A 24,829-nucleotide genomic window follows, 5' to 3' on the forward strand; every position below is an offset into this window, starting at 1 on the left:
ACAAATGATCTATGCCCAATTGATCTTCATATCTTCAGTACAGATAGCTTGTACTAGGAAGAAATGGTGCTTGATGAACTCCAAAATCTCCATTCGACGTATGAGTATAGTCCCAAACAGAGTCACCAAAAGTTTTTGGCTAATAGTTTGTCTTCCTTATGTTGTAGTTTCACAATGCTTGCTCCATTTCTCCTGGAAATGGGGACTCCCTAGTAAATTTTTTGCTTTCCCAAAACCCTAGTCTAGGGTTTGAGTCATTTTTGGGACTCTACCTAGAGTCTATGTCTTGCCTGGAACCCTGCCCGAAAAAGCCAGTTGTCATATTTAAGTAATTTGAACCAAAAATATTATCATAAGGTTAACGTATGCACTAGCACACCTAGCACACATGTGCAGCTATCATGGGTGCACAAGTGCCCTAGATGTGGAAGTGTGCATGCGCACCCTTTGGAGGTGTGCACCTATGTAGGTGTGCATATCCATAAGGTGTGCATGGTCCCGAGTCTATAAATACCCGAGACCACCCCAATCCCCTTATTCATTTTTCTCCTCAAAGTTTCAAGAGCACACCTTTGCACCTCTAGAGGTGCGCTAAATTTCCTTCTCTCCTCCATGGAACACTTGGTTAGGGTATTATAAAGGTACACACCTGCGTACCTTTATTTGTTATTTTAAAAACTTTAAAAATATACCTAACTCTAAGAGAAAGATGTGCACCTGCACACCTATCCAAGATGCGTAGGTGTGCACCTTTCATTTAAAACATAACAAAAGGACCTATAATGGTACACATATGTGCACCTAGTCAAGGTATGCATATGTGCACCTTTCTCAACCCTTCAAACCTAAACATAAGTAAGGGTACACATGTCAAGGTGCGCATGTGTGCACCCTTGACCTTGCAAAACTTTCAAATCCCTCACGCAAATTGTAATGTGCACAGTAGCGCACATGCACATGTGCACACTCCATAAGGGTGCACACCTGTATAACTATGCAACTACGCTAAATGACTATTCTTGAGTCATTAAGTGCATCTAGCACACCTATCAAGCTACGCATGTGCGCTAAACTACACAAATAGAGCTAAATGAAGGATTTAACTAGTTTTGCGAGGGTTTTGGGGTTCTAGGTTTGGTTTTTTAGCGATTAGGGTTTTGCTAGGGTTTAATTTTCACCACTTTGAACTAATTTATTTATGTTCTATGCAAATAAAATGGCTTCCTCATCATCTTTGTAGAGAAGATGGCTCCAAAACTAGTTGTTTTCAAATTTCAAGGTCCACTTAAGAAATCACACTCCGAGATGCACATTCAAAGATTAGAGATATGGAATTGGGACATATTGAATGGAGAGGTCCCTAATGGTCTCAGCACTTATGAGATCAGGCTTGGTTAATGCAGCCTCACATCCTACATCAGTGCAATCTTCAGAGCTTGTCATGGCATTGGCAGAGAACTATGTTTGAGAAGAAAGAGTTGTGAAGAGTATAACGTGGGAGATAGTCTTGGATTTAAGACTGAGGAAAATTGAGAAAGTCTTCCATCTTCTCAAAGTGGACCAATATGTGAAAATTACTTATCATCAAGCAGAAAGATGGTATAAGGAACATGAAAAGAAAGCTAAAGAGATCATACAATCATCATTCTTGATTGATAGAACATCGATGGGACGAAGACTAGGCAAGGTAGATATGACCAAAGGTTACATAGGCTGAGACTTTGGATACAATAGATGTAGCGACACCAAATTTAGATCTCTCGTAGAAGGAGAAGACTCCAGAAAGGAGTGATAAGGGAAAAGGGCATGTTGGGAAAACCTCCTCTTCAACCAAGTACTTGTCTTCTATGGGAAATTCACTAGCCTGGTTGAAGAGAGAAATTATTGTCTGACAAAAGTGACAACTAAAATTAAACGAAGAGGAGAGTATGGATGCACTAGTAGAAGCCATCAAAAGGCCCGAGCCACCTACAGGTGATGCACAACAATTGACCTTCATAATGAAGAATAGAGATTAGGACCTACTTACTCACATATTCATTCCTCCACATGCTGAGACTGAAGATTTGACTCCTAAGGACTATCATATTACAGAAGTCCTCTTAGGAAAGCCTACAATAGATACAGCCAAAGTAATGATCACTATCGGCATCAATGAGGTGTTCAAATATTTTGATGATAATGAGAGTGAATTAATAAAGTTGTGCAAAGAAAATGAGCTACTAAGAGGATATCTGCATATAATTGTAGATCCATTAGACCAAAACCACCCAGAGGTTACTCTCATTGCAGCATTAGAAAGGAGAGATAAGGGTAGTCTCCAAGTTGACTAATTTTTGGGAGCATGTCAACAATGGCATGACAATTTTGAGCAGAAGTGTACAGAGATAATATGGGCCAATTTGAACTTGTTACATAATGTTCATTCTAATGTGGAGAAACTGGTGTCTATAATAGACTAGGATTTTGGGCTTATGGATGAGGTACATACCTAGGGAGTAGGGAAAAAACCTTCAAGCACTCCAAACAATAAATGGTCAAAGGTATCGTAAACTCACAAAAGTGTATACAATAGATGAGATTAATAAACTTGAAGATTGGATTGAGAAGATAGCTGTCGAAAATAAGGTCATGGAAGGACTTCATGAAGATATTTAGAAGTTAAAGGGCCAATCTCAAGAGCAAATTTTGGATGCAGAGATGTATTATGATGCCATTTCCCTTGAGATTTTTGAAGATGAGTCAAAGGTGAAGCTCAAGTCAACACAAGTAGTAGTTGAACAATTCTAAAGAACTTTCAAGGATGCTTCCTCTAATGAACATATTAGGCAAGCATTCAAGACTAAAGAGGTATTGTTGAGACTTGATGGTAGACTTAACGATTTTGGGGAAACTTGAATGGATATCAGTAACTATCAACAAATAGTTAGGCATAAATATGAGGCTTTAGATTTATCATAAGCTTCCCAAGTGATGGAGATTATAGAGAAATCCAAGACCAAACATCCAAACATTGTTCTAGTATAAAGGGGAAGAAAACCTAGAAGCTAGAAATTTAGTTTTGACACTTGGGAGAATTTTGGATTTTTTGAGCCTATTGCCTACGTGTGCATGTGCACTACTTTCGAGGTGTGCTATTTCAAAGGTGCACTGGAAATTTTGAAGAATTCAGAGGTGCGCTGAAAATTAATTGCCATTTCCAAATTTAGAGCTTTCCATGCGCTAGAAATGCATTCTGACAGCAGTTTAACTCATAGAAACATTCAGAGAAGGCCAAGTTTCCATTTTTAGAGCTTCCAATGACTCCCAGATCCTCTTGTAGCTTCCTTCTTCTTATCTACTACTTCTTTCTTTGTTTTAAGATATGTAAAGGGTCATGCACCCATTACTTGATATAAATAAGGGTGGAGTCCTACTTAGCACCATTTAGAGAGTCAATTTGTACATAAATAGATTTGTTTTATTAGGATTACGCATATTTTTGCATGGAAAGATCTCTCACTCTCAACACAAATTGAGGAGATGATTTTTTACAAATTCAAGAATGTAACATGTATTCCAAGCCATTATTTTGATGCAATAATATATGCTTTTGGTACTCTCATTCTGAGTGTAGTTATCCTTGTCGGAGTGTGTTATTTTTGTGGATTCTTGTTCATGATAATAATGGAGCCAATAATGTTGTTGTGTTGATTTGATTGAGTGATATTTTTAGTTCTGATGTTTTTCGTATGTTGACAAATTCCACTAATGTACAGAGTTGTAAAAGAGATCACCCTATTGTTCCTACATAGCTTCTTGTCTCACATGAGCGCACTCTTCGTGGCCTTGTGATTTGATAAGAAGTGAAACATCTTTTGTTTTTACTAAGTTTCCCTCAACGATTGCATTAGTGGATTTCAAGAAGTACTACTACTTTTATTAGTTTCCTACCCAATCTTTTCAACAATTTAACTTGCAGATGTGTTGTTACCGTGGTTTATGTTCATTAAGAATTTTCATGTCATGTTATTTACTTTCATCTCTTGTTACCTTATCTTTGTTATTTGCTTTGCTAACCTTTGGTTAAATTAAGAATTCATATAGTTGCATTATTAGATTGCATTCATTTAAAAACAAAAAATACAAAAATATATCTCTTTTTGTGGTTAATTTTGAAATAGAAAGCAGATTGATCATCTTATTTGAAATTGGTACAAACCAGCAAAGGCCTCTTTGTGAACAAAAACATTTATCTTAAATTGAGTGAATTCTAGTAGGTTGCAAGATTTCCCAGAATGTTGGAGTTGGTCCTAGACCAACTTTTCAAGAGAGGATTATGAAAGGATTCTTGTCGTTAAGCATCATGCGAAATGGAAACTCAATAGATGTGCCACTAAAAGGAGGGCCCTTACCATTCAGAATAGAAAAAAACAACTTGAAATTTCAAAATTCTATATTTTTTGCAAGTTCAAAAAATTTTCCATCCATCACAGTGAACAGGTGCGGAGGTACGTTGGTGCGCCAGTACGCCATATTTTTTGAGCAAGTGTGATTCTGTAGAGGTGCACTTTTTCTAGAATTGATGCAAACTAAAGATACTGATCCAATGTCCTCATTCCAGCAAGCTTTAAGATCTTTAGATAGTGAGCTAAAGTTCTTTGAACTCACTCATTTTCTTAAGCCTTGTAGTGACAAAGGATTTCCCAAAATTCTCTCACTTTCATTCAACATTTCGTCACCTTCCATAATTCTGCCTCCAAACCATCCACCCATCATTCCATAAAATCCTCCACCAATGGCCTTTTTTGCAAGTGTTGTAGACTCGCCGATCAACTTGACAGGAGTACTCAATGACCTTCCTAAGAATCTTGAGAAATTTTGCCCAAGGTTCATCTATAGAGAGACAAGAATAGCTAAGGATCATATCAAGGTATTCAAATAAATTTGCAATCGAAAGTAGATTGCTAATGAGAATGTGGTTCTTTGCTTATTCCCATAGTCATTGGGAGAAGTTTTCTTTAATTGGTATGTCAATGTACTACCAGGATGCATTAGATATTGGGACACTTTCAAAAAATTGTTCTTGGAACAATTCAAAACTTTCATCAACCCAATGGTGATACATCATCACTTCATATCAATCAAAAGGGACCTAGAGGAAATGGTTTCACACTTCAATCATCACTTTTATATGGCATATTGTAAGCTGGAAATGCCATACACTATACAGGTTGAAGCCCCAATTCAGATTTACCTTAATTCTATGGACCATCTTATGGCTATTTTCCTAAAAAGACTTCCTGTTGCAAATATCGACACATTGGATAAAGTCTTCTTGGAAGGAATTACTTTCACAAAATAAGCCAATCCTAATGGAGGAGGATCGATGCCCCCAACACAAGCTATTACTACAATACCAACATATCATGTTGGAGCACCATTGATTCCTAGCCAATTCATACCAATGAATCCAACTCTATTACAACAAGAACCCACTCCACAAGTTCCAACTTTAACATACCCAAGATATAAACCTCCAAAAGCTTCTTTCTTTGGAAAAAAGGTAGCAGCATCCGCTAAAACAAAGAGCAATATTGCATCTGACCATGGGAAAATGAAGAAGACCATGTCTAAAATTACTAATGAGTTGACCCATTTGAGGTTGTCACAAGGAAAAAATAACAACTTTCAGAGAACAAATCTTGGTCCCTACAACAACAACAATTATGGTTAGAACTACAATAGGAATTTTAGTGGAAACAACAATATAGGAAACAATAATGGAGAAAATAACTCCAATCCTCTTGATCACAACAATGGTTTCCAAAGATAGAATTGAGAATGGAACACCCACCCAAACAATGGAAGTATTCCTACAAATAATAACAACAATGCCCAGTATGTGGACATCAATCAGTATAATAACAATCAGAATGTACCAACAATGATGGCTCATATTATAATGGAAATCAACGAGTAAATCAAAATCCCATGGGCAATAGTAATGAGTCCCATATGCAATTCAATGCCATGATGCTAGAATCCCGTGATTCTTCACAAAACACAGGAATAAAACAACCAGCTAACAATGAATTCTCTTTTCCATTCAGTTAGGAACCAGATACTCAACCTGAAGAAATGTTTTCCTTCCACAATGATAATCAAAATACCTACAATTTGCGAAGTCAAAAAGAAACCATGACCGATGATATTCCTCTCGCATTACAACCAACTCCTCCAGATCTGCAAGCAACTAACAATCCAATACCTATTAGACCTCCATATAGAGGATAGCAAAATCAAAACCAAGGAAATGTGCCTATAATCTTGAAAGTTCCTGCATGGTCTACTAAAAAGTATAGTGCAATGGAAGATTTGAAACAAACAAAGGCCAACATGTCCATGTTTGACATACTACAAAATTGTCCTCATCAAAGGGAAGTGTTGATGAAAACTCTTGATCATACAAAGGAACCCCATACTATGAATATTGTTCCCCAAAAGACAGTAACTCAATAGGTCAATGCTTCGGAGGCCATTCCAACTATGTTTAAAGACAAGGTTGAGATGCCTCCCTTTTTGCTTAGCATTAGAATATATGGAAATAATCTTCACAATTGCCTAATTGATTCAAGAGCTTCTTGTAATGTTATGTCACTTTTGATAGCACAAAGTGTAATGTCCTTATTCACAAGGGCTTATAATATTGTCCTATTTTTTTTCCAAGGAATCAATTTAAAAGATTACCATTGCATTATTTATTCAAAGATAATTCTTTATATATGTTCATATCCTATCTACTACATTGTATGTATAGGCTAGGTCATTTGGGGATTGGACAAGGAGACCACATTAAAGGCTTGATAGGATCTTGGTCCTTGCCTTTCAAATGAGTGCTTTCCATCCCCCGCCATGCCTAGATGTTATACCATACCTCAATCCTCAAACATTGTGGTTGGGTCCTACAGCTTGATAAACCTAAGCCCAAGAGTCGACATATTCTCCTCTTGCCTTAGGACTCAACCCTACCATATTATCCACCTAGATCTTACTAATTATCATAATCTTGAGATCTTTCTTGAATCATTATCTCTTATTAATTAATTACATCAATTAGGTGTTTATTTCTTTTATTTAATTATGTCAGATGAAAGAAAATGTTCATTCTTATTACCTTGGTATTTCTATATAATTATATTACCTCCTTATTATAATAATTAAATAAAAAACATTTAAAATAAAAAATGTTTACCTTATTACCTTTTTTCTTTTCCAAGAGTCACAACCTTTCATAATACAAATCCTTTTAAAAGTCACAACACTTCATAGTTATAATCTTTTCGAACAGTCACAACACTTCATAACTAAAATCTTTTGGAAAAATCCCAATACTTAATAATCACAATATTTTTGAAGAGTCACAACTATTCATAATTATGACCCTTTCAAAGGTTCACATCCTTTCAATATCATTCATACCTTTTCAAAAAGTCACTTCCTTATTTTTCTTCATGATATTACTTTCCTCTTCCATTTTTCCTTTATGAACTTCTCTCTTCTCCTCCTCATTTTTTCCCCTCTAAAATAAACTCTCTTGCCTTTTATATCTTAATTTTAAGGAGTCATGTCTATTTGTTAAATCTCTCTTGACTTTTCATTAGATTTAGTTAATTTATATTATTATATGTTATATTATTTATTTACTTACTTATTTATGTTCATTATTATTTATTATGAAATTCTATTTAGAAAGTTAACATACTTTCTACAATATTATCTCTTGTATTTAGTTTTATTTCTTTATTTACTTTTTGAAAAATTATTATTTTTTGTTTATTTAAAATATCATACTAAATATTATTTCATTAATAATATAGATTAAATAATTATTATTTTCTAGTTTTAAAAATATAAATTTATTATCGTTATTTATTTAATAACATTTTATTATCTAAATATTATTAAAATTTTATCTTAAAATGGGTATATCACAATCCACCCTTCCTCAAATTACTTGTCCTCAAGCAATTATATAACTTCTTCTATTGAGTTGAAATTTATATTTCTTTTAGTCCAAATTATTATGTTGCTATCATGGATATGTTTGGATCATTTCTAATAGTCATTAATTTTTTAAATTAGTCTTTCATATAAATTATTTTTCCAAATCCCCTTTAACCCTACAAGATGGCAAGATCATGCTCAAATACCATTGTAATGTCCCTACTTCCAAGGGCTTGTAATATTGTCCTATTTTTTCCAAGGAATCAATTTAAAAGATTATCATTGTATTATTTAATCAAAGATAATTCTTCATATATGTTCATATCCTATCTACTACATTATATGTATAGGCTAGGTCATTCGGGGATTGGAAAAGGAGACCGCATTAAAGGCTTGACAAGACCTTGGTCCTCACCTTTCAAATGAGTGTTTTCCATCCCTCACCATGCTTAGATGTTATACCATACCTCAGTCCTTGAACATTGTGGCGGGGTCTCATAGCTCGATAAACCTAAGCCCAAGAGTCGGTATATTTCCCTCTTGCCTTAGGACTCGGCTCTACCCTCTTATCCACCTAGTTCTTACTAATTATCATAATCTTGAGATCTTTCTTGAATCATTATCTCTTCTTAATTAATTACATCAATTAGATATTTATTTCTTTTATTTAATTATGTCAAATGAAAGAAAATTTTCATTCTTATTACCTTGGTATTTCTACATAATTATGTTACCTCCTTATTATCATAATTAAAATTAAACAACATTTAAAATAAAAAATGTTTACCTTATTACCTTTTTTCTTTTCCAAGAGTCACAACCTTTCATAATACAAATCCTATGAAAAGTCGCAACACTTCATAGTTATAATCCTTTCTTAAAGTCACAACACTTCATAATTAAAAGCCTTTGAAAAAATCCCAATACTTTATAATCACAATATTTTTGAAGAGTCACAACTATTCATAATTATGACCCTTTCGAAGGTTCGCATCCTTTCAATATCATTTATACCTTTCAAAAAGTCACTTCCTTATTTTTCTTCATGATATTACTTTCCTCTTCCATTTTTCCTTTTTGAACTCCTCTCTTCTCCTCCTTTTTTCCCCTTTCTAAAATAAACTCACCTCCCATTATATCTTAATTTTAACGAGTCATGTCTATTTGTTAAATCTCTCTTGACTTTTCATTAGATTTAGTTAATTTATATTATTCTATGTTATATTATTTATTTACTTACTTATTTGTGTTCATTATTATTTATTATGAAATTCTATTTAGAAAGTTAACATACTTTCTATAATATTGTCTCTTGTATTTATTTTAATTTCTTTATTTGCTTTTTAAAAAAATTATTATTTCATTAATAATATAGATTAAATAATTATTATTTCCTAGTTTTATAAATATAACTTTATTATTATTTATTTACTAACATTTTTTTATCTAGTTATTATTAAAATTCTATCTTAAAATGGGGATATCACACAAAGGTTGGGAGTCACTCCTCAGCCATCTAATCGAATAGTGATACAACTCGATAAAATGGAAATAAAGGTTATCGATGTGCTAAAAGACGTTCAAATAGAATTGACAGTTGACCCCTAAATTCAAGACATCATAGATATACATGTGGTTGAAATTATTGAAACATATGGATTGCTACTAAGTAGAAGTGGACAAAATGCTTTAGAGGGTGATTTTCAATGGATTCTACCCAGTTGCGGTTACCTTGGAAAGGGTTGAATAATTAGATCTAGATTGATGCAAAGCCAAAATTGAAAATGATGATTATAGAATACAATGCACTAAATGAGGTGGCATTCCTACAATCTTATTTAGGCTCTTACAAAGTAATGGCTTTTGATACAACTTAACCTAAAACATCAAATGATCAAAATGGAAGATCCATGATTCTGATGCCAAAAGAAGAGATCGTAACGCAGTTCATAGATAGCATGGTAGCCAACTTACAATACTTAGGTGATGAAGCAAACCCAAATATGTTGCTCTTTCCCAGATTTTGCAGATTGCATAAAGTTAGTCATTCAGAGTTTGAATGTTCACATTGCCAAGAAGCGATTGCTCAGGTATTAACTCAGATAATGGAAATAAAGGGTTGCCACATTCTAATAGAAGTACTTACAAAAAATATAAATTCCACATATGCATCTAAAACTATGGGGAAGGATGGAGAAGAGGTAGAAGATCTCAATGCATCATACAGTGATACCTTTTTAGATGGTGGAGGTCTATCTTCTCCTCCACCGAGAATTATTAGTATTCAAAGAAGGAGACATTTCATAAAAGGCCAAGGTTGGACTCTAGTAGTCATTCATCCTAAGCCTAAAGTGAACAAAATTATAGAATTGATTGGAGAAATTCAAGATCAACAAGAAAAACATACATCCCCCATATCAAAGCTAAACAATTAAAAATCATCAAGTCCACCATGGGAGAGATTACAATGGATCCCAAAGAAGCATTTCTTTTAGGTTCAAGTAAAAGAAAAGCTATGAATGAAAAAACACAAATCTAGGAATCCCAAAGAAGATCCAATATGGACACTTAGGTTCGATTGCTCTAAGTGCAAATTAAGAGCCACACAGGTATTGAATTAATCAACCCAAAAGGTAGGTCTTTTTATGTAGCATATCGATTATAGTTTAGGTGTATTAATAATGTTGTAGAGTATGAAGATTTTTTTTGTGGACTTGTCTTTGCATTAGAGAAGGGAGTCAAAGCTCTCATAATCGAAGGAGACTCCCAGTTGGTGACTAGACAAGTGAAATCAATTTATTCTTGCAATGATAAGATATTACTTGTTTATGAAAGAGAGTATGGGATCTAATGGATGACTTTAAATCTTTGAACATAAGGTCTATCCCTAGAAGGAGAAACATGGTAGCAGATGCCTTGGCAATTTCAATGAGTGCATTACAACCCATCAAGAGAACAAAACTAAAAAGATTTTTCAGTAGAATTGGTTGCTGCCCTATCCATCCCAGACAACATTATGAACTTCCAAGTATTCCAAGATGACCAACACATGAGTTTATCATATGAAATGACCATTTTAAGGGACAAGAGATTGATGAGACTCTGGATGACAACCCTAAGGAGGAAGAACTTGAAGATGAAGATAGGATTATCAATTTGAAAACCAACACTTTCCAAAGGGAATGGTTGAGTTGGAGCACATTTTTTATCATGATGAATCAGCACTTAACAAGAGAACAGTCAAATAAAATAGGATCGAAGAATGCAAATCATATCATCTAGGTACTAATGAAGATGCTAGAATGGTAAGGGTTGGAAAGGTGTGCAGCACTCAGGAAATGGAAGATACATTCCAATTACTAAGGGAATACAAAGATGGCATTGCTTAGAGTTACGAAGAACTCAAAATGTATGACCCCAATATCATCACACATGATATTACATTGAAACTAGATGCTACACCTTTCCAACAAATGAAAAGACTGGTTAATCCCATTATTGAACCATTAATAATGAAGGAAGTTAAGAAGTTTCTCGATGCCAAGATTATCTTCCTCAAACACTATTCCATATGGGTGGCTAATTTAGTTCCGATGAGGAAAAAGACTGGGGAGATCTGCCTTTTTGTGGATTTTCACAATTTTAACCTAGCATCTCAAAAAGATAACTACCCTCTACCTTCACTTGATGAAGTATTACAAATTTTCAATAGATCAAAATTGATGTCTTTCTTAGATGGATATTTTGGATATAATCAGGTGATGGTTGATGAAGAAGATAGGCTGAAGACTGCTTTCACAATGAAATGGGGGACTTTTTCTTATACAAGAATGCCCTTTGGGTTGATCAATGCAAGGGCTACTTTCCAATGAGCCATGGACAAAGCTTTCAAGGGATTGATAAATAAATATATAGCTATCTACATGGATCACTTAACTATCTTTTCAAAGGATCGAAGCACTCACATTGCTAACTTAAGACAAGTGCTCAATAGATGTCAAAAATATGGTATATCACTTAATCCCAAGAAGTGTTTGTTTGTGGTCACTAAAGGAAAGGTCCTAGGTCATATTATCTCTGAAGTTGAAATATCCATTGATCCTGAGAGAATTGAAGCTATTCTAAAGTTGTCACCTACACATAGTCATAAAGAACTCAAATCTTTCTTCAACAAGATAAATTTTGTTTGAAAGTTTATAAGTGGATTTGTTGAGACTATTCATCCTCTTAATGATTTTCTCAAGAAAGGAGCAAAAACATAATGGGTTCCAAAAATCAAGAAATCATTTGAGGACATTAAAGTGGTTATTTCTATAGCTCTAGTGCTTGTCAGTCTAGATTATGAGTTGTCATTTAAAATATACTCTTTTGCTTTAGAACATTCATGTGTTAGAATTCTTATGTAGAAGAAAGAGAGGATGAAAGGCCTATTGCTTTCACGAGTTTCCCAATAAAGAACACTGAGTTGAACTATTCTAATCTCGATAAATAGTCTTTTTCTCTGATAAAGACAATCAATAAATTTTGTCATTATATACTAAAGAGTAAGGTGTATGCAATTGTGCTTGATCCTGTAGTTAAGACATTACTAATGCAAAATGAATTGGGCAAAAGACGAGGAAAATGGATGGAAATATTACAAGAGTTTGATATAGAGATTCAATCAATGAAGTTAGTAAGAGGACAAGGATTAACAAAGATGATAGTTGATAATGAGATCAAAAATGCAACATCAATTTAGGTTCAATGATGAAGTTAGCATGGAAGATCAACAAAAGAAGATTATAATATCTCAAGTTGATATTGATCAAGGTATAATAATAGATGTTTGGTATTAGGATATTGTTTACTATCTTTTAAAAAATGAATACCCCAATTGGATGAGTAGTTCCTAGTGTAGAGGTCTTAAGATGAAGTGTGAATCTTACATACTGCAAAATAGGAAACTATATAAAAGGAACTACGAAGGAATTTACCTAAAGTGTTTGGGATGAGAAGAAGTAAAAGAGGTTTTGGAGCAGTTTTTTAGGATAAGTATGGTACTAGACATGGATTAACAGAAACCATGGTCCATATGATCCTAAGATCTAGCTATTTTTGGCCTACAATCTTCAACGATAATTTTGAACATGTACGTACTTGCCACATTTGTCAAACTAGTGCTAATAGAGAGAGACATCTGGTGATGTCGTTATAACCAGTGTTCAAAGTATGCCCTTTCGCAAAGTGGGGGTTGGACTTTATTGGTCCAGCAAAGCCACCATCATTGATAGGACATACATTTGTTCTCACAACTACAGATTATTGCTCCTACTAGATAGAAGCTAAGACTTTTAGAAATTGCACGACAAAGGTGGTTACAAATTTCTTAGAAGAACATATTGTTACCAGATTTGGGATGTCATTCTTTCTAGTTTGTGATAATAGATCAGCCTTTGCATCAATATTCCTTAACCAGTGGACATTGGATAATTAGGTTATAATCAAGTTCTCTTCAAATTACTACCTGCAAGGAAATGGTGTGTATGAACCTACAAACAAGAACTTGATCATGGTAACAAGATGTTTGTTGAAGGAAAATCCTAAAGATTGGCATACTCAACTCAAATATGCATTATGGACAGATTGGGACAAGGTCAAGAATACTTTGGGAACATTCCCATACCTACTTATATATAGACAAGAGCCAGTATTCCCACTTAACCTCAGGATTCCTATTTTGAAATTCATGAGTGGGTATGTTGAAGATGCTAACAGAATTTAGATCAAACTAATGAATCTTTGGAGATGGATAAGAAACAAATAGTTGTTTTAGAGCATATGATAAAACATCAAGTTGTAGTTAAAAGGTTGTTCAATAAGCAGGCCACAATAAAATCTTTTAGAATATCCAACCTTGTTCTTCTATGGGACAAGACAAAAGAAAAGTCAGGCAACCACACTAAGTCTCAACACTTGTGGATTGGTCCTTATCCAATTGTATAAATTTTGGGAGAAAACACTTTTAAGCTAAATTCCATACAAGGGGAATTGCTTTCATTACGAGTTAATGGGAAGTTCCTGAAACATTACTTTGAGGCCTAAAAGGAAAATAATAATAATAATAATATATAATTTTTTCTCTTTTTCACATGTGTGTTTATTTCTACAAGTGTGTTTTCTTCCAATCATGTGTTTATTTCTGTAAGTGTGTTTGCTTTCAAAGTTGTGTCAGTCTAGGGGTTAGGTGCAATCAAGATTTTGCCTTGATACGTTTCATGAACCATTATCATTTTGGGTTTGACTTTTGGGAAGAGTTATTTCTTTGTCAAAACATTTAGATGACTTTGTTTCTTGTAACAACTGAAGAATGGATGTTACTTGCAATAATAGATGACTTTCAGTCTTGAATTCAGATTGTAGATCAATAGTTCTCAACACTTTGCAAATTTAAAGATCAACTATCTTAGCATTTTCAAAGCAAGGTCGATGGCAATAAGGGATAGTCCAAACCCTATCAGTTTAAACAAAATCTCTTTTCAAAAGAATTTCTAAGGTCATTTTTTGTAGTGAGATTTTTTATAAAGTTCTTAAAAGAGGAACGCAAGGGATATCAACTAAAGAACGAATCTAAGAAACAACACCAATGCCTTGGCTACACAATCTAAGAGTGGTCATGGTACAAAAAGAAAATAAAAAAGGGAAAGGTGGTGTTAAGAATGAGAGATTCCAAATAAGTTTGAAAAGGGTAATCTGACAATAGGGATATGCACTCTAAAATGGCTATCCAGTATCTAAAACAATTGCTTCATGGAAGAATCAAATAGTGACATACGAGCTACATGAAGAAAATTTTAGAAGATTATCCAAGACCTCAAATGAAAAATGATAACCTGTTAAGAGCCCTCATAATGGATTCTCTCATCTAGTCAGATAAGTGATTAATAAACATTTTTTGCGAGAATTCTTGACAAATGGACCGGTAGAGTGGAAGATTATTTTCAAGTTGTTAGAAGCTCATGATAGATTGCATTTGTAAATGTTGAAGGAAATGAAGACATTGAACACACACTGAACTTGAAAATTTAAGATTCTAAGGTTTTGACTATGAAGCAACTCAAAATACACTCAAAGTATTTAGAATTTAGTTGGCATTTGACACATGTTGGAAGGATGTTTGTTGATGAAGCAATGCCTTTGTCATTTCTTCCCTTTTATTGGGGCTATTTTTTGTGGTTTCATAGTACATTCCCCATTTCTCCTAGAAATGGGGACCCCCTAGTAAAAAAATTTCTTTCCTAGACCCCTAATTTGGGGTTTGAGTCATTTTTGGGACTCTACCTAGAGTCTATGTCTTGCCTGGAACCCTACCTAAAAAACCTAGTTGTCAAATTTAAGTAATTTGGACCAAAAAGATGATCAAAAGGTTAAGGTGCACACTAATGCACCTAGCACACATGTGCATCTATCATGGTTAGGCAAGTGCACTAGATGTGGAAGTGTGCATGCACACCCTTTGGAGGTGTGCACCTGTGCACATCGATAAGGTGTGCATGGTCCTGAGTCTATAAATACCTGAGACCACACCACTCCCCTTATTCATTTTCCTCCTTCAAGTTTCAAGAGTGCACCTTCACACCTATAGACGTGCCCTAATTTCATTCTCTTCTGCATGCAACACTTGGTCAAGGTATTATAAAGGTGGGCACCTGTGCACCTATCCAAGTGCATAGGTGTGCAACTTTGTTTTAAAAAACTTTAAAAATATACCTAACTCCTGAGAGAAAGGTGCGCACCTGTGCACCTTTCATTTAAAACCTAACTAAAGGACCTATAATGGTGCACATATGCACACCATTCCCGACCCTTCAAACCTAAACATAAGTAAGGGTGTGCATGTGCACACCCTTAACCTTGCAAAACCTTCAAATCCCTCATGCACATTGCAATGTACGCAGTAGCACACATTGCAATGTGTACACTCCATAAGGGTGCGTACCTGTGTAGGTGCACAACTATGCTAAATTACTATTCTTGAGTCATTAAGCACACCTATCAAGGTGCACAAGTGCACTATACCACACAAATAGAGCTAAATGAAGGATTTAACTAGTTTTTTGAGGGTTTTGGGGTTTTGGATTTGGTTTTTTAGTAATTAAGGTTTTGTTAGAGTTAAATTTTCACCTCTCTAGACTAATGTATTTATATTTTGTTCAAATAAAATGGCCTCCTCATAATCCTCACTTGTAGAGAAGATGGCTCCAAAACTAGTTGTTTTCAAATTTCAAGGTGCACCTAAGAAATCATGCTTCCAGGATGCACATTCAAAGATTAGAGATGCATAATTGGGACATATTGACCAAAATGCATTCTTGGTACTTTGTAACAAGCCTAAGGAGAGGTCCCTAATGGTCTCAATACTTATCAGATTAGACTTGGTTAATGCAACCTCACATCCTACATCAGTGCAATCTTTAGAGCTTGTCATGACATTGGCAGAGAACTATGTTTCAGAAGAAAGAGTTGTGAAGAGTATAATAGAGCAGATAGTCGTGAATGTAAGACCATGGAACATTGAGAAAGTCTTCCATCTTTTGAGAGTGGATCTATATGTGAAAATTACTTATCATCAAGAAGAAAGATGGTGTAAGGAACATGAAAAGGAAGCTAAAGAGATCATACAATCATCATTCTTGATTGATAGAACACCAGTGGGATGAACACCAAGCAAGATAGATATAACCAGAGGATACAAAGGCTGGGAATTTGGATACAACAGATGTAGAGACACCATATTTAGATCTCTTATAGAAGGAGAAGACTCCAAAAAGGAGTGATAAGGGATAAGGGCCTATAGCAAAAACCTCCTCTTCAACCAAGTACTTGCCTCCTATGGACACTTCACCAGCCTGGTTGAAGAGAGAAATTATGGTCTGACAAAATTGACAGTTGGACCTAAATGAAGAGGAGAGTATAGATGCACTAGTAGAAGCCATAAAGAGACCTAAGCTACCTATGAGTGATGTACAAAAATTAAACTTTTTAATGAAGAATAAAGATCAAGACCTACTTTCTCACATAGCCATTCCTCTTCCACATGCTAAGATAGAAGATTTGACTCCTAAGGACTATCAAATTATAGAAGTCCTCTTAGGTAAGACCACAATAGATACAACCAAATTAATGATCACTATGGGTGTTAGGGAGGTGTTAAGACATTTTAATGATAATGAGGGTGAATTAATAAAGTTGCACAAAAAAAACATGCTACTAAGAGGATATCTACATGGAATTGTAGGACCATTAGATTAAGACCACCTAGAGGTTAATCTCATTGTGGCATTAGAAATGAGAGATAAGGGTAGTGTCCATGTTAATTCATTTTTGGGAGCATGTTAGCAATGGTGTGACAATTTTGAGCAGAAGGGTATAGAGATAATACAAGCCAATTTGAACCTATTACATAATGTTCATTCTAGTGCAAGGAAACTAGTATCTATAGTAGACCAATATTTTAGGCTTATGGATGAGGTACTTTCCTAGGGAAAATACCTTCAAGCACTCCAAATAATAAAGGGTCAAAGGTATCATACACTCATGAAAGTGTATACAATAGATGAGATTGATAAACTTGAGGATTGGATTGAGAAGATAAATACTGGAAATAAGGTCATGGAAGGACTTTATGAAGATATCTAGAAGTTAAAGGGCTAGTCTTAAGAGAAAATTTTGTATACAGAGATGTATTATGATGCCATTTCCCTTGAGATTTTTGAAGATGATTCGAAGAGGACGCTCAAGTTAGCACAAGCAGTAGTTGAACAATTCTGAAGAACTTTCAAGGATGCTTCCTCTAATGAAGATATTAGGTAAGCATTCAAGATTTGAGAGGTATTGTTGAGACTTGATGATAGACTTGACAATTTTGCAAAAACTCGAATGGATATCAATAACTATTGGCAAAAAGTTAGGCATAAATATGAGGCTTTGGATTTTTCGAAAGCCCAAGTGATGGAGATTATAGATAAATTCAAGAGCAAACATTCAAACATTGCTCTTGTATAAAGGGGAAGAAAACCTAGAAGCTAGAAATTTAGTTTTGACACTTGGTAAAATTTTGGATTTTTTGAGCTTGTTGCCTAAGTGTATAGGTATGCTACTTCTGATGTGTGCTATTTCAAAGGTGCACTAAAAATTTTGAAGAATTCAGAGGTGCATTGACAATTAACTGCTAGTTCCAAATTTAGAGCTTTCCATGCACCAGAAATACATCTTGACGGTAGTTTAGCTCATAAAAACATTCAGAGAAGGCCAAGTTTCCATTTTTAGAGCTTCCAATGACTCCCAGATCCTTTTGTAGCTTCCTTCTTCTTATCTACTGCTTCTTTATTTTTTTTAAGACATGTAAAGGGTCATGCACCCATTACTTGATATAAACAAGGGTGGAGTCCTACTTAGCACCATTTAGAGAATCAATTTTTACATAAATAGATTTGTTTTATTAGTTTTAAGCATATTTTTGCATTGAGAGATATCTTACTCTCAACACAAATTGAGGAGATGATTTCTTATAAATTCAAGAATGTAACATGTATTCCAAGCCCTTATTTTAATGCACTAATATATGCTTTTGGTACTCTCATTCTAAGTGTAGTTATTCTTGGCAAAGTGTGTTATTTTTGTGGATTCTTGTTCATGATAATAATGGAGCCAATACTTTTGTTGTGTTGATTTGCTTGAGTGATTTTTTTAGTTCTGGTGTTTTCCATGTGTTGACAAATTCCACTAATGTACAGAGTTGGAAAAGAGATCACCTTATTGTTTCTACATAGCTCCTTGTCTCACATGAGCACACTTTTTGTGGCCTTGCGATTTGATAAGAAGTGAAACATCTTTCAATTTTACTAAGTTTCCATCGACGATTGCATCAATGAATTTGAGGAAGTGTTGCTGCTACTTTCATTAGTTTCCTACCCAATATTTTCAATGATTTAACTCACAGACATGTTGTTACCATAGTTTATGTTCGTTAGGAATTTCCCATTCATGTTATTTACTTTCATCTCTTGTTACCTTATCTTTGTTATTTTCTTTGTGAACCCTTGGTTAAATTAGGAATTCATATAATTGCATTGTTAGATTGCATTCATTTAAAAACAAAATATACAAAAATATATCTCTTTTGTGGTTGATTTTGAAATAGCAAGCAGATTGGTCATCTTATTAGAAATTGTTACGAAGCAGAAAAGGCCTCTTTGTAAACAAAAACATTTATCTTCAACTGAGTTAATTCCATTAGGTCGCAAGATTGACTGAAACCTTGGAGTTGGTCTAAAATTAGCTTTTCAACAGAGGAGTTTGAAAGGATTCCTGGTGTTAAGCATCATGCAAAATGACAACTCAACAACTTGATATATTGGTTTATACCTTGACTCTTTACTTGCCCAATGTCTTATGGAAAACACAAAAGTTAACAACAGAATGAGTCAATATAGTAATCTATCAAAGACCTTAAATTGAAAGGTGCAACTCCCTTATGAGTGCAAGATATGCAATGAATTTGTCTTTCTAGTTTTGGGAGTATGCTCTTAACCAAAGAGCAGAAGAGGAAAAAACCAAGTTTCTCAACACTTTAAACAACTTAGGAAAAGAAGGGGAACTATCTCACAATATGCAATCTACTTAAACCAACAATGCAAACAAATGGAAACATGTAGGATAAAATATGATAGCAGGAATAAAGGAAGGATAGTGAAATAAGTAATTCCCAGATTACAAAGTTAGTCAATGTTTTGACAATACTTAGATTGTATATTCCTCAACTACTCCCACATCAATTTCTAGCTTCCTTATGTAATGAACTAAACTAAATACACAGATTACAGTGAATAGAAGACATACTTATGTTGAAGAGAGTAAAGCATAGAATCTATTGAATAAAGGAAATAAAGCCAAGTTCATTCGTATTCATTCAACTTTCAGCATTCACACATTCATTCCATAAACTTCACTTAAACTAAATGAACAACAAAACTTAAAATGAACTCAGAGTTTCACACAATAGTCCTAGCTATAGGGGTTTTACCAACATACATTTTTGTTGATTTTATTTACATCTTAAAAGGTTACATTTGTAGGCCTATGATTTCTCAGTAGAGCAGAATAATCTAGAATAGGACAAGCTTGAATCATTTTCTATTATAGAGATTTAATAAAATGCTAAGAATGGAGACAAAGGAAGGAAGAGGAGAAGAATGAAAATTTTTTGGAGAAACATTAGAATCATCATACCTTCTTAGAAGTAACTAATTTGGACCCTTGAGTTCAATGGTATTTGTGCAACTATCGGGGCCAGAGTTGGTGTAGTGCTCATCTCCCCAAGTGGAGATGTAACTCAGCTTTCCTACAAGTTGCAATTCAAGAACACCAACAACACAATAGAATATGAATCCTTGCTATTAGGTATCACTATTGAAAAATAGAGAGGAATCAAAATTTTGAGAGCTCAAGGAGACACTGAGTTCATAGTAAAACAAGTTTGAGCTCAATACATTGTAAAGAATGCAAGGCTCAAGAACTACAAAAAAAAATTGGGACAAGATTGAGCACCTAGACACTTTTTCAATTCAAGTTATGCCAAGGGAGTTGAATGCAAGAGAAGACTTGCTAGCAGCATCTTCCTCATTGTTACTTCCTCATTCAAATTTCATAAATAATGAGTACAAGGTTGTAGTCTTGTTCAGACTGAATGTTCCTGATAATGCACAAACTTGGCAAGTATTCAATGGTGACAAGAAAATCCAATCTTTCCTGGAAGAATCTAAATCCTTCAGTGATCAGTACTTTGAAGGGAGTGAAAATACTTACAAAGACTTCTCCCCTAACACCAAGAAGGAGTTGGAGCTTGTAGTTGAACAACTCAAAGGTAACAAGATCCCTTGACACCTTATTTCCCTTGAGAAACTTTTCAATAGGCATGATGCATTTATTCAAAGGGAAAGAGGAAGGAAAGGTGGAACTTCCAATGAGTATGAAGGAATGAATATTGGCACCAAGTGTAAGTGAAAAATGGTTACTATCAGCAACATTTTCTCAAGGAAGAAAGAGCAAAGGTGAAAGGTTTGTTAACAAGGTATCAGGATGTGTTTTCCTTGGGATATTAGGACCTAAAGACATTTAGAAACGGTGAGTTCAAGCACAAAATCTCCCTAAGGCATGTCATTGCTCCTTTTAGGAAAAAATAGCATAGCTACAATTCTATGGTCTTTGATTCCTTTTTAGGGAGGTGCACAAGATGCTAGAAGCCAAGATTATCTACCCCATACATCATTTGACATGGATCGCTAACATTATCCAAGTCCAAAAAAAAGTGGGGAGATTAAGCAGGCATCTCTAAATGACAACTACACCTTGCCTAACATGGATTAGCTACTGTAAATAGTTGTTGCCTCCAAAATGATGTCCATGCTAGATGGATTCTTGGGTTTCAACCAAATTGAGGTAAACCCAGAAGATCAATACACACCACTCCTTGGGGAATGTTTGTATATAACAAAATGGTCTTTGGGCTTATTGAAGCCGGTACCACCTTTCAATGGGCTATGAATTCCTCATTTGTTGATCTAAAGGATAAGATCATTGTTATCTCCTTGGATGATCTAATAGTCTTCTCCAAGAAAAAAGAAAACCATCTAAAAGACTTGGAGAAGGTTTTTAACTGATGTAGAGAGCATGGGATTTCTCTCAAACGTAAGAAATTAGTCTTCTGTATTACCAAAGGCAAGCTACTAGGTCACATAGTTTGCTAGGAAGGCATCAGGATTGACCCAGAATGTGTTAGAGTCATCTAGCAGCTGAACTTGTCAAGGAGAAAATCTGGAGTCAAGTCATTCTTTGGATAGGTGAACTTCCTGAGATGCTTCATCCTTGATTTTTCTAAAATCACGAAGTACATTGTTGATATGATGAAAGGAAGTTAGAGTTTCAAATGGAACAATTTGAGAAGAGTGGTGTTTGGTCAAATTAAGGATGCCATAGCAAAGGCACCCATGTTGGTACATCCAAATCACACTAAAGAGTTCATACTATGTTGCTATACCTTAGCCCATACATTGTCTACAATACTCATGTAGGAGAATAAGGAAAGTATCCAAGCACTAATTGCTTTCATGAGTACCCCCCTTAAGGAGCATGAACTCAAATATTCTCAAATGGAAAAGCATACCTATGCAGTGGTAAGAGCTCTCAAAAACTTCAGATTTTATGTACTGCACTCTCATTATATTGTGTTCATACCTAATTTGATTGTCAACAGCATATTGACTCAACAAGGGATAGGTTTTGATACTAGAGGTGTGTGGATAACTAAGGTTCAAGAATATGACATTGACCTAAAGCCAAAAAATTTGGTGAGAGGGAATGGCTTGTACAAAATGATAGCAAAAAATCAGAACTTAAGATAGGAAGATGAATCTTCAAGAGCACTAATTGTCAGTCTTTAGGATTCCTTGTTCTTGAGTATTTCCTACTTCCTAACTTATGGAGATAGCCCTAATGGACTGACATATAAGTAGAAATGAGACCTCATATTCAAATTAGCTAAATATGCTATATATGATGATCAACTATATAAGAGGGCAATAGATGGGACCTTTCTAAGATGTGTGGATAAACCTCAACAAGAGAGGTTGCTTCATAACTTCCATAATAAGGCCTGCAGAAAACACTTTTCATCAATAGTCACAACATATGAGATGTTGAGGCAATGCTACTATTAGCTTGAAATGTTCAAGGATGCATATCAGTGGGTGGAAAAGTGTGACAAATGCATAATGTTCTCAAGAAAGCCTCAATTAGTTACTTTGCCTTTAAAGTTGATTGTAATTGAAGGCCCCTTTTAACAGTGGGGAATTGATTTCATCATACCAATCAATCCACCCTCATTTTTTGGTCATCTATATGTTATCATTGTTACAGACTACTTCACCAAATGGGTGGAGGCCAAGCCAACTAAGAAGACTACTTCTGAGGTAATCTGTAAATTCATTAGAGAAAATATCTGGATAAGATTTGGAGAGCCTATAGTGCCTATTCCATTTGAATTTTGTAAGTCATCATGATGGATGCAACCCTATTGATCTTTTTGTGTGAAGTGATCATGTTTGGGACCATGACTAGTCTACACCCTTGAGGTGATTAGATTTATGTTACTATATCAGTTGCTTTGATTATGCTTATGGTTGATTTACGAGATTATGATTTGGTAGATGGTTCACTGAGGTTTGTGCCAGTGGTTACCAAGATCGATGAGGTGTCATGATGTGGTTCTGTGATTACCCTAATATTGTATGTAGAAATTGCACTATTTATTATTATCCTGCTACACTAGACTAGGTTCCTATAGCAGTGGTTAGTCATGTATATGATTGTGTTCGTGTATGTGTTTTAAGTACCTTTTTAATGTTGTTTAAACAACCATTAGTAAATGCTTAGATAATTAGAAATGGATTGTCCATGTTGGATTCATTGGTTATGTGTTGTAGATATTTACCTTGTTATATTTTGATCCAAGAGATACTAGTTACTCATGTTGTGTTTTACATTTGAGACTACTTGAGGGTCAAATGTTATACTTTGATTTCAGTATCGTAGATATTAGACTACTAGTGTGTATAGTTGATCATATTTGCAAATGTTGATGTTATTTTGAGATAATAGTATGTTTTATGATGATATCTAGTTATCTGATATTTGGACATATCTCTAATTTGTTTATATGTGGATTTAATGCTATGGTGATTTACTTCATTCTTGCTTTGATATGTCTTATGCAAACGTGAGTCGTGTAAATAGATTATTTTAGTGTAATTGAAAAAATGGTTGAATTAGGTAAGTTAATGCATTTATTGCTTCGGCTATATTATTATATGCAATTGCACTTGATCATGTGTTTTAGTGTGCAAGATTTATATCCCTCGCAATGACATATGGAGTTAGTGATTCAACTATTCATATTTACCAATGTCATCCATGTATGGTTGACGTATCTTATTCAAATGTTTAAATTAAACCTTCCAATTATTTGACAAATCCAGACTCATTTGTGTTATGTGACTAGACCTATGAATGTTTCTATGCATTTAGAGGTTCGCATTGTCATGAAGGTTGTTAAGGAAATTATGATTTTTGGGTTTTAGGCTTTATTTTATTTTATTTTATTTTCTGGCAGCTTTGCCATAGATGAATTCCAATTTCTTCGAATAGCCTATTTTCATTTGGTTTGATTCGGGTTTTAACTAGTTCTCCTGGTTATTTGCCCTAATCCATTCTTCACTCAAAAAGTGAATAAGAACTTCTCACTTTTGAATTAGAAAGTTTGAGATTAAAACCCAAAATCATCTACATGAGGATTTATTGTTTTGTTAATTGTGGGATCTATGGGCATGGGATTGTCGTGAGATTGGTCTCGTTGGATCCAACTCGGGGAGACCTTTGATTGCTGCAATTTTTGGCTACTTCTAGGGGATTTTTATTTTATGGTTTAGATTCTCATTTTTCCCTTTTGGCTACAAGGTAGGGCTCTCTCATTTTATTGTTTTGGCTCTATTTCTACTTCTTTCTTTGGTAGTTGTTTGTTAGAAGGCTAAATACTAGTGCTCCCCTCCATTTCTGTATGTTATCCCTACCTAGTTGGGTGGGTATGAGCATTTCCCTATTTTTCAAGATGAGGATTTGGGGTTTTGCACCATTATACTAGTCATTTTTGCATACAGACTCCAAACCCAAATTTTATTGGATTTTTAAGTGGATTTTGTGCCCTAAGACCAAATGGGTTTTAATTTTGAAGTATTTGAGTTTTGATTTT

Source organism: Cupressus sempervirens, chromosome 6, assembly GCF_028749045.1.
Source record: "Cupressus sempervirens isolate cs-2001-9-10 chromosome 6, ASM2874904v1, whole genome shotgun sequence".
Lineage (NCBI taxonomy): Eukaryota > Viridiplantae > Streptophyta > Pinopsida > Cupressales > Cupressaceae > Cupressus > Cupressus sempervirens.